At 41.5% G+C, this 10944-nt stretch overlaps 1 long non-coding RNA gene across 1 annotated transcript; it reads left to right on the forward strand.

Moving 5' to 3' along the window:
• The first annotated feature begins 810 nt into the window (after positions 1-810).
• On the forward strand, positions 811-10120 carry LOC122175917. The gene is made up of 4 exons (XR_006177569.1): positions 811-850; positions 8526-8664; positions 9664-9787; positions 10068-10120. It is a non-coding gene; the product is annotated as an uncharacterized LOC122175917 (long non-coding RNA).
• The last annotated feature ends 824 nt before the right edge of the window (positions 10121-10944 follow it).

Consider the following 10944-nt stretch of genomic DNA (forward strand, 5'->3'; position numbering starts at 1 on the left):
AGAATGAAAACGGTGAAGAGATATCAAATAATGAGTAGCACTCTGGAAATTGTTGAGGATGGCCTTTTTTCTCCCTTTTTGCCGATGCAAGAACACAGGAACGGCCAAAGGAAGTGACAGGGACCATGTCTCAGGCTGATAAAAGGAGAAAGATGCTTTAGGATGGATGTGAGATGCATTGCTACAAGATTTCCAGAAGTTTGGGGGTCAGGGGTTTAAAAGTGAGCCATTAGAGACTTGGCTAGCAATGCTTGCCTTTGATAAGCTAGGAGTGTACAATCTCATCATCCGTGAGCTGCCAGGAATGAGGGAGGTGTTTCCCAGCGTCTTTGCAGGATCACCTGGATCTTCCCCAATGCTATTTCTGTCTGTCTGACTTGGACCTTCCCCACACCACCAGCCCTCCCATCTCCTGCTCTGTCTTCAAAGGAGAAAACAGGTCCGTTTCCTCTTGAAAGCTACTTGGCTTTCATTTATTTCACTTTTGAATCTGTTCCACGATCCTCTCAGCATCATTATTTTCCCTTCTCATCTGAGAAAGTTCTGCAAATAAATAAACAGCAATATTTGGGGTCCTCACAGATCAGCAGAGATGAGCGTACCTTTACTGCAGAACTGAGGGCAAGAGCCTTTCTGAAGACCACATGCGAGTACCATTGCTCACACAGATGTCTCTAAGTATAATGTGCACTGCAGGTGATGGGGCCTTCAACTTTTAACACACTTCTCTGCTTAAGCTATTCAGGGCTCACACTTAAAAAGTGATCCACAGCTGCTGCAAATTGATTTATCTCCTGATGACTGTCGGTTGCTGACTGAGTTGCTCGAGAGAAGGAGTTCCTTGGTTCAGGTATTCCTTTCCTTATTACTTTTTCATTTTTACCCTGGCTTTATTTTACTTGTGGCTTATGATTAATGCAAAGTTGCAAGTTTAATGTTTATTACAATATGTATGTCACTGCCATTGGGCAAAACCAGTGTTTTTTTCTTGTTTCCTAAATGGAGAGAAAAAGGACTTTGAAAGGGGATGCTGAGACATCCCAGTACTGTAGACATCTTTTTAGTGGCACCTTGTCATTTGTGCTCTTGCTGAAAAGGTGGTTTTCAGAATGGAAACAGCATGTTTACTCAGCCTGTGGGAAGATGATGGCTTCTATCTGATGAGAATGCAGTATTTTCCTCCACTCATGCATTGACTTTGCTAATCTGCAGGCTCACCAATACATCTCCACACGCAGCTGAGCTATGTACCATTTACAGCTTGCATAAAGCGTTGTGGCCCATCCAGCATAAATCTGTGATGAAAGATTGCGTTATACCCAGAGAATCTGTAGCTCTCTCGAATGATCACCTTATGATTGTGTGTACAAAGATCATACTCCTTGCTTGTATTTGGTTTGGAAAAAAAAAAAAATTCGCCTTCAGAAATGATTAATAGTGAGTGTCAGTGATTTGTTTCAGAGAGGGACTGTCTTCATGCTATCGCCTGTCCCCATAACTCAGCAGGAGGATATTGATTACACACACACTTAACTATACTAGCAATTATTTCACTAGAAAGGACAGACAAAAAGAAAGGAAAACCCATGTTTCAGAATCAGATATTTGTAGATATTTAAGAAACCTACAGCCAAAGAATATGTAGACAAAGCAGACCAAAAAAAACCTAATTTTTGTGCTGAATGTGCTTGAGATTGAATACTGTTAACACAGTTTTACCACCAAATTGTGCAAATTAACACAGAAATGTAGTGAACTCATGCAACTCAAGAAGTCTTTGTTCACATTCAGGAGCTTGAAGGCATAGGATGGACACCAAGGCCTGGGACATGACCATGGAGCAGCAGGCAGGGACTGTGTGTTTGCTGCCTCCTCACCATTTCATCCATCCTCTGCAATTTCTCATTTTTTTTTTTTTTTTTTTCCCTATCTATCTTCCCATTTGGGTATTTATTTCTTTTTTTCTATATCCTGGTTGGACGCCACTATTTGTAGAAGATGCTACCAGCATTTTATTGCATTTTCTAAGTTGATCTAACATTGGGCAAACTGCTTTTTCCCATGGGAGCTGCCACAGCCAGGGCCAGCTTCTTTGTGTCCTTGTGCTGTCTGACTGGGAATAGGGAAAGGGAAAACGATCGCCTGTGCCGTGCCTGTGCTCCTGCTCTGACCCAGGGGTTCCCTTGGCTTTCAGGAGATCTGCCTCGCTGGCTCGGGCTGAGCTCTGGCTGTCTTAAATCAGGTCTGAGAAAAACCCTGCTGAGCTAGTGAGAGCCCTAAAGAAAAAGAAGATTGTTAATAGAAAATAACAACCTTTATGCAGTGCTGTTATACCAGACTGTAAAATTTAATCGAGGGTTTTATCTTACTGTAGAAATTTGGTTTTTTTTTTTCAATTGTTTTTTTTTTATTATTATTATTTTTTAATACAGATTCCAGGTAAGATTATCATTTATATTCAGTTGGCTTGGTGTGGTTTCTTGTTTGTTTCTTTTAAAACAATGCCTATAGGAATTATCCATACTTTATTTAGATGCGTTAAGGAGTTGCATCTATTGAATGCTACAGGGCTCTTCCAAAGTCATTTTTTTTCTCAAAGGCTTTAGAAACAAAACATGACCCTGTGGGAAGTCGCTTTTCTCACGTCTTACCTGACGATGTCTTGGAAAAGATATCCTGGGCCGTGTTTGTGTGTTGTTCCCTTCCTTTGAGATGGGGACCTGCACCCCTACCTGGTGCTTCCTTTAACTGAGCAGGTAGGGTCATCACCTCCATTGGCACTGAGTGCAGGTGATAAAGCTGGCTGTGAGTCCCAGGGGTTGGCCTGAGCACCTGTGTGCTTTGCAACACTTTGAGGCATTTTTGATGATTCTGAGGATGAGTGCAATCAGCTTTTTGACGGAAAATAAATAAAGATGGTGGATTTTGCCTTTCGCACATTTGTTTTCCCCTCTTTCATGAGGGACTGCATCCTGTTTATGATTTTCTCAGGAGTTGGAGCGTTCCTCACGCTTGGTGACAAATTCTCCCCTCTAGGCAGTACAAGAAGGAACAAAAGGAGAAAAGCAAAGATAGTGGGAACCTGGAAATGGGCAGTGAGTCTGCAGGGAAGGGAAAGCCCTCAGGATGCCCAGCGGTTTGGGTTGGTTTCTGACTGTTTATTTACGCAATTAGAGCATGTAATTCCACAGCAAAATAAACAGTGGCAGCAAAGGGGAAATCACAGCAAAGCACTGCTGAACAGATTGGTTATTGAAGACTAGAGGAAAGCCCTGGGAGCTGTCAGGGTTGTGAGGTCAGAATGGCCATTCTTCCCAAGTGGTCTTTAGGGGTATTCTTGAGTAGAGCCAGGCACCAGGGATGGAGGAGACCTGTGCACAGTTTCAAGAACATAATCCAATGATATGCAATACAAGCCATGCTCGTTCCCTTTGTTTTAAACTCCATAGTTGCTCAATATTTGATGTCTTGTGTCCTTTCCCACATGGACGGTCTTGTCATTTCAGTGCTTCAAATGATTCCAAGGGGTCGGTTACAGAAGGATGGGTATTACTGCTATCGGCTTGGAGCTGACGTGGTAGCATTTGGAGATAGACTTTTGCTTCAGGACAGAAGAGAAAACACTTAGGGCAGCACAAGTGGTGCCTGGAGTATGCAAGAGAGAAAAAGATTACGTAAAAGGCAAAATTCAAGTCGAACAAAAAGTTTCCCTGCATAGCCAAATTAAATGTGAGGTTATTAAGGTCAAAGAAAAGTTTTGTTTCTACAACTATGCAGCTGATTATAGTTGGAAAAAAAAATTGTGTCTTTCTTTCTGAGGCCTCATGAATGCAATCCGCCGCTCCTGCAGAAGGTCAGTCATCAGGAACTGATCCAGGTTGATAGAGGCATGTCCCTGGCATGCTGTACAAATAATTTCAGTAACGTTATATATGACCAGTGGGAATGAGGATGTTCCAGCTTTCTGTCTCTGTGCGTATTTCTATCATGACCATCAGTGCTGTATCTGGTGTGTGAGATCTAATCAAGTGCATTGCATTAAAGCAAGGAAATAGGGTGAGCAATGGCCTGGCCAGCAGGGCGTACCCAGGCAATCAGAGCACCCGGTCACTCCACACCGGGACTTGATAAACTGCAAGAAGTGGAGAAATGGGATTTTTTCCTTCCACACCGCCTAGGCAAAGCCTTTGTGTGTTCAAGGCCACAGAGCGTCATGCAGGTGAAAGGATGATAGGGCTAGGTTCTGCAGAAATAAATATCTCAAAAATGATGGAGAAAAATCTCATAGATATGAGTACAGAAAGTAAGCAAAGAGCGAGGTGGAAAAGAAAGTGTGTTTTTCTAGCATTGAATTGCCAGAAATAGATGGAGTACAGGAAACAAGATGACAAGGAGCTGTGGAGGTTTGGACATCTGGTGTTGCTTACAAAAACTATAAATGAGAAAGGATTTAAAGAAAGCAAAACCCACGATTCTCATTGTCATAAATGAAACCAGTTCTAATGAGCTTGGTTCAGGCATTGAGTCCCCCAGTCCGTGGTGAATTTGAGTGGAAGGAGCTGCCGGTGTGACTGGGAGACTGTGGGCAGACACAGGATGGGCTATGGGACTTGTCTGGGTGTGAGACCTGTGCCCCTTTGTTGGGTCTGCAGAGGGCACCTTTCCTAACGCTAAGCAGAGGCAATACGTATTTAATGACCTACATTCATTTAAGAAAGAGAACTACTGATTTATATATTCAGGTCAATAGCACTTTCCCCAGGTTTCAATAATCGGATCAATTATCTGAATCCAATAAAATCTTATTAAAGAAATTCAGAATTATCTTTAAAATAGCTGGCCTTGTAGTCCCTGAGTAGGTTACAAAAACTGCTATGAAGAATTACTGTGACCTACTTTCTGGGAGGTACAGCTATCATTATCATATCAGAGGTGCAGCCCGATAAGGCTACATGACTTCCATCTTCTTGAAGGTAGTTTGGGAAAGAATGAGCAAGAAACCTTAATCTAGGTCCCCAGATTAATTTTATTTTCATAAATATGTGTTAAAATTAGGAAAGTCACAATCTTGTCTGTGCAAAAGAATTTGTTTTAGGAATTGTACAAGGAATAGCTGAGAGAACGAGATGGGTGTGAGTTCTTGTTGCAGGTCACAAGCATTGTGCAATGCATGGGCACTCATGGAGGGAAATTTCGCACTGTTTGTAAGAGAAGACAGAAAACCTTTCAGCTTTGTTTATGGCAGGTGAGATATTTGGTTGTTGGATTGCTTCTGAGAAAACAGCATTGCTAAAATGTGGCTGAAAATGCATCCTGGCATTTGCAAGCTGTTCTCTGTCACTTGTGGTTCATGGCTGAGAAATGAGCCGGGCAGGGCTTCCCAACAGGCACTTGGTGGCTCTGGGAGAACCCGTGCAGAACTCCTCCATGTCTTTGCTACATCTACGGTGCATCAAAGAGCGGTGTTTGCTTAGGGAACATCCTTTGCCGCACTGGGACTAAAGGTTGGGGCCAAGATGACCAGTGGGCATTTTGGAGAGGGCATTGGCAGACCCAGACAGCCCTCTCCCACTGGAGGGGGACATCCCAGCTGAGGTGCATCCCACGGTACCCCAGCCCCGCTGCAGGCAGCCAAAAGGGACAGCGCATTTCCATCAGTTAATTAGAAAACCCGTGGCGGTAGGATCCCATACTGCCGGGCTTTGAGAGCGCAAAGAAGCAGCAATCCCAGCTGCTGCGCACCAGCCCCTCTCACGCAGCCCAGCCGCAGAGCCAGGCCTCCTTCCTGCCACCCAGCCAGCTTTGATCTCCTGGTATCACACCGGCTCCGGCTCCGCGGGGCGGTGGAGGCAGCGGGTGCGCGTGGCTCGGGGCACGCACCTTCTCCGCCAGCCTACCATCCACGGCAGGGCACCAAGGCAGGGCCGGCCGACCAGCGCTTTAATTAGGAGGCTGGAATTATAATATTATGTTAAAGAACAAAGAGTCTCCGAAGGGAAAAAAAAAAAAAAAAAAAAAAAAAAAAAAAACAAAAAAAAAAGCCGCATATCTGACAAAGATAAATTGGATTACTCAAAATATTCCTGATGAAATGTTACATTTTGCAACTAATTATCAATCTGTTTTATCTCCAGACCAGCTGGGCATTTTTGTGCATGCAAGACCTGCCTTACCAATGATCTTAAGATGTCACTGTAGCGTTTACATCTTTTATTTCAAGATTTAAATAACTAGGAAGTAGCTAATGTAATTCACTGCTGAGAAGAAAGGCTAGTTTGCTGAATGCTTTCCAAAGTGATCTCCTCCTAATGAACTTCTTTGGACTGTGAGTAATGAGGCTTTATTCAAATAATCTTTAGGAAAAGAATATAGAATGTAATTTTTAAAGAAAGAACTAGGTTTTCTACGTTGAAAATATCTTTATTAATCCTATACTGCCTCATGGAGTACTAAAGCATTGTGACAATGTGGAATTGGATGCTGCTTTTGAGATTCGTGGGTTCTAGCTGCAAAGGAGCTCATAAATGTTCAGTGATAAGTTGCACATTACAGTCAGATGTGATTAAAAGCCTTTCTGCTGTAAAAGCATATATTGTTTAGGTATGTTAAGGTAATACATTATATATTCAGGGTTGTTTGTATCACAGGACGCATCTCACTCGATCCCCAGCCAGATAGCATACCTACCTACAGGCAGTGTGTTTTGCCTCCTCCATCACAACTTGCCATTTTGGACAATTATACTAATTAGGTTAATCTACTGGCGCCATGATATTTTCCTGTTTGCTTGATTCTGGATTGGTTTTGAACTGAACAAAGAGAAAATACCAAACAGCTCATTTCCATAGCAGATTCCTGCAATATTTCATACTCTGCCCTGGAGACTCCACGAAGCAAAAAGTTCTACTGGACCTGATCTGGTGAATATTGCTTCTATGGGACTGAAATAATAGGTCGGTCACAAAACATGAAAATATAAATTCTCAGAGTTGAGTTTTGATTGGCCAGTTGCTAGGAAAGGACAATTCTGAATGTATTTCACCAAACCCGTATGTTTTTTTAATCAACTAAAAAGAGTAATCATTAGGTGTGGAGTGATCTGATGCTTCAAAAAGGTTGATTGCACGGTGTCTGGGAACTTGAGTGATACATGGTATAATTATACATTTCTGAAGCTAGATTTATTTACAGTAGAGGATCAACTGAAAAAGGAGTTGTTTAATTCCAGAACTTTACATTTTTTTGCTCCTATTTCCCAACAGTTACATCTTGAACTCTGTGCTCAGCTTGCCAATTTTCCCAAAAGTAGGAACTGAATAACAAAACAGCACTCAATCTCTTGGGAAGGAATATCTATATGTTTTTTTCTCTGGGTATTTCTTTCTGGTTATTGATTGAGAGGGGAGTCCTGGTAGTCTTACACATGTAAGTAGTCCCTGCCCACACAGCAAGGTAGGTGGTTGAGCAGATCACTGTCCAGGAAGATGGATAAGTTCACGTGGGCTGCTGGGCTGTGTTTTGGGTTTGTGTCATCCAGGATGTGAGCTGCTGCTTCCCACTGACCTGGGCTGGAACACAGAAGGTTTCCTGCAGCCAGGTCAAAAACATCGAGCGTTATGCCCATGGCACATGGAATAAAACAACACCAATACACTCAACATATCATAGAATAGAATCAGAATCATAGAATTGCTCAGGTTGGAAAAGACCTTCAAGATAATCAAGTCCAACCGCAACCTAACCGTGCAACCCCACCAACCCACCACTGAATCATGTCCCTGAGCATCCTTTCTTGCAGAACAAACTGTGTCCTAACCAACCACATTAACTATTCAGAACACCTTCCATTCCATTACATAAACAAATGCTTTCTGCCCTTTCAATCAGCATCCCCCTGAAGCTGCTTCTTATGCCCTCCATCTTCCCATGCGCTATAGAGGCCTGATGCTGCCAGGGACCATGCACCTTTTGGGGTGCTTGGCACTGAAACACCCATGGTTGGTAGACAGCAGGATCTAACCCTTGCTTTGCACAAAAATCTCTCCGCTTGAATGTTTCATAATGTATGTTTAAATAGTCACAGCTAGCAAAGAACTTTGATGAGGCAAAGGGGTAATTGGATTTTCTTGTTCTATAATTAAAAAGGTATATATTACATCCACATTAATACCAAAAGAGTTCATCATGATCAATGTTATTACAACGAATACCAAAGGATTTAACAGTGATTGGCCACTTAGTTTAAAAGGTACCTGAAATCATTAAATTGTTTGCTGGAGGGCTTATGAAGGCCTATCGGATCACTTGTGACTACATTTTTTACTACTGGCCTGCAATGTAAGGTTTACTCTTTCAAAGTAGGAGCAACAGGATGATCATTTCCCTTTATTATTCCCTTATTGACTTCCAGTTAATTTTAATCTTTGCATTAACTGACCTCTATTAAGCATGCCATGTATCTGATTACTGTGTCAAGGTTGGGACCGGAAAATGACCTATAGCACCGTGTCAATTGTCCTTTGCAGAAGCCCTTACTGTTAATCAAGAGAGGGAGATTAGAAGAGATCAGAACCACCAGCCTGAAGAGCACTTTGCATTTGACTACACCTTTCTACCAGCCTGTGTGTTTCTCTTCTGATATCTCTGGAGGGAGAAGTTCTCCAGGTAAGGTTACGTCTGAATCTTACGTTCAAGATTTGCCACAGAATCAGTTCTAAATAGGTATAAATTAATTATCTCTCCGTATCTTGCTCACCTTAGCTGTAGCCAGCAACTCAGGCAGTAATGGGCTCTGAGCAGGACCAGGGGCTGTTGAATTCTTTGTGTTAAAGCAAAGGCACTCATTTTTATCCCAATGTGCATTCAAAACAGGGCTTTAGCAGGCTGCCTTCCTGCATAAGTGAGACTCGGAGCATAAGAATGATTTATGCATCCAGAATGTGTGATCCTTAAATACGTGAACTTGTTGAAATAAAAGCCAGTTTTTATCACAGTGTTCAGTAACACATTGCGAGGCTGAATGTTATTTTTTTTTCTGCTGTTTTTCACCTTACTACTTCCGGATATGCAGAGCTAGAACAATTCCAGAGAACCGTTTTTACTGTCATGATGAAAATGTAGAATAAAAGCAAATGAGAACAACATAATGCTACCTCCGCTTATTGAGATCACTCTCACTTTAATAACTGGAAGTGAAACTTAACACTGATGTTTGCAAATGCCTCATTTTAGAACAACACTCTGCTTCCCTGCAGACAATTACAGTCTTCTGTTTCTTGGCTCGCTTTGCTGTGAGACCACATCCAAAAAAAAAAAAAAAAATTCTTTGCAATTGCAGAATGATTTTCCTGAAGAAATGATCAGATGCGGCTAGGAAAATAGATTGAAGGAGTATTGGTGTCTAACCATAAGCCTGGCTCTAACCCCAACCACAAGGAAATGGGCACCTAAAGAAAATGGGGTTCTCTTGGTCCTAGCACCTCCTTGTGAGTCACGGTACTGAAAAGCTGTCAGGTCCTCAGCAGTCAATAATCAGAATACCTTCTGTTGGTGGTGTGTTGGAGAATTGCTTCCTTCTATTTGAGTGTAGCACTGGCTTTGTAGGCATGTTGTCACTGACAGCTGTTTTATTGATTTAGAGTTTTTCTTTCGAGGGCATTTTAGGGAACTTCTTCAGCTTATACAAATAAACTCCGTGGTCGCTCTTCTGAAAGGCCCTTGCATTCTTCATGATCATGTTCATTACTCTTCAACTCTTTGGAAACGCTTCTGGGATCACAAGGCACAGGTTGGTGGTGGTGGCTCTGTTGCAGGTGAATGCATTGGTATTTTCCTTGGTAGAAATGGGAAATGTTCCTGAGTGCTGCAGCCCAGAGGGATGATAAACAGAGTCAGTTTTAACAGTAACCAAAAGCATTTCAGACCTGTCTGAACTAATAGTGTAATTTTACTAGTAATTAGTGAAATTAAATGTTTTTACCAGTCGTGGTTTGATTTTGGGGTAATATGCTTTACAAATATCAAATGTTAAAATAATTAAAAATTTTGCATTTGTGTTTAATCTCTAGTGAATCTATGAAAAGAAGCCTCTACGCTGTATCAGATTCTTATATTAATTGACTGATAGATATTAAGACCTACTATTATGGTCATCCAGTCTGGCCTTCTGCATGAGCAGACATGGAATTCCAGCACAGTAATTCATGCTTTTTCAGAAGAAATCCATACAAACTACAAAACTTACAGGTAACTTTACAGTTTCAAAAACCTTATTAAATAGAAAATCTATAGAAATACAGAAGCTCCAGTAGAGCATGGAAAAATAAATTTTGCACAGGTACATTTGGAACAGAGTTATTGCCTGAACATTTGCAGTTTTGGTGACCTTTAGTGCTGTTAAAGGGGTGGGCATTAGATTGCTGGGTTTTTTTTCTGTTAGAGACAAGATAAAGTTTCTTGTGAAATTCAGACCACGTTATGAAGAAGTAACAAATATATTGTACAGTTTGTTTGGCTTTCCTGGGAGCTTGTTGGGTTTATTTTCAGTGTAGGGGATCCCAAGAGCATTTGGCTTTTATAATCAATTCTGCATGTACTAGCTAATTCTTAATATAAAAATGACTGTTGGCACATAATAATGTCAGTTTATTGGGATTCAGGTCAATAGCAGTATTTGCTTTCTGGATAGGAGAGTCACCTCCAAAATACTATGACATCCATTACAATTTGATCATTGTAATTTATGCATCCAAATTTAACAGAGTAAGATTAACAGAGCTCAGAAATGGTTCTGTTCTATGGTTAAATTCTCTTTGGAAAAATAGCTTTGTCATATAAAGGCCGCCATCTACTTTGACAAGGCAGAAAAGTTGCATCATTTTCCAGATATTTAAGGGAAACTGAGAAGGATTGAAAAAATCCCCACATATTTGTGAATCTTGACGA

This window comes from Lagopus leucura, unplaced genomic scaffold, assembly GCF_019238085.1.
Source record: "Lagopus leucura isolate 7727_CA_CO unplaced genomic scaffold, USGS_WTPT01 Super-Scaffold_741, whole genome shotgun sequence".
NCBI classification, from domain to species: Eukaryota; Metazoa; Chordata; class Aves; order Galliformes; family Phasianidae; genus Lagopus; species Lagopus leucura.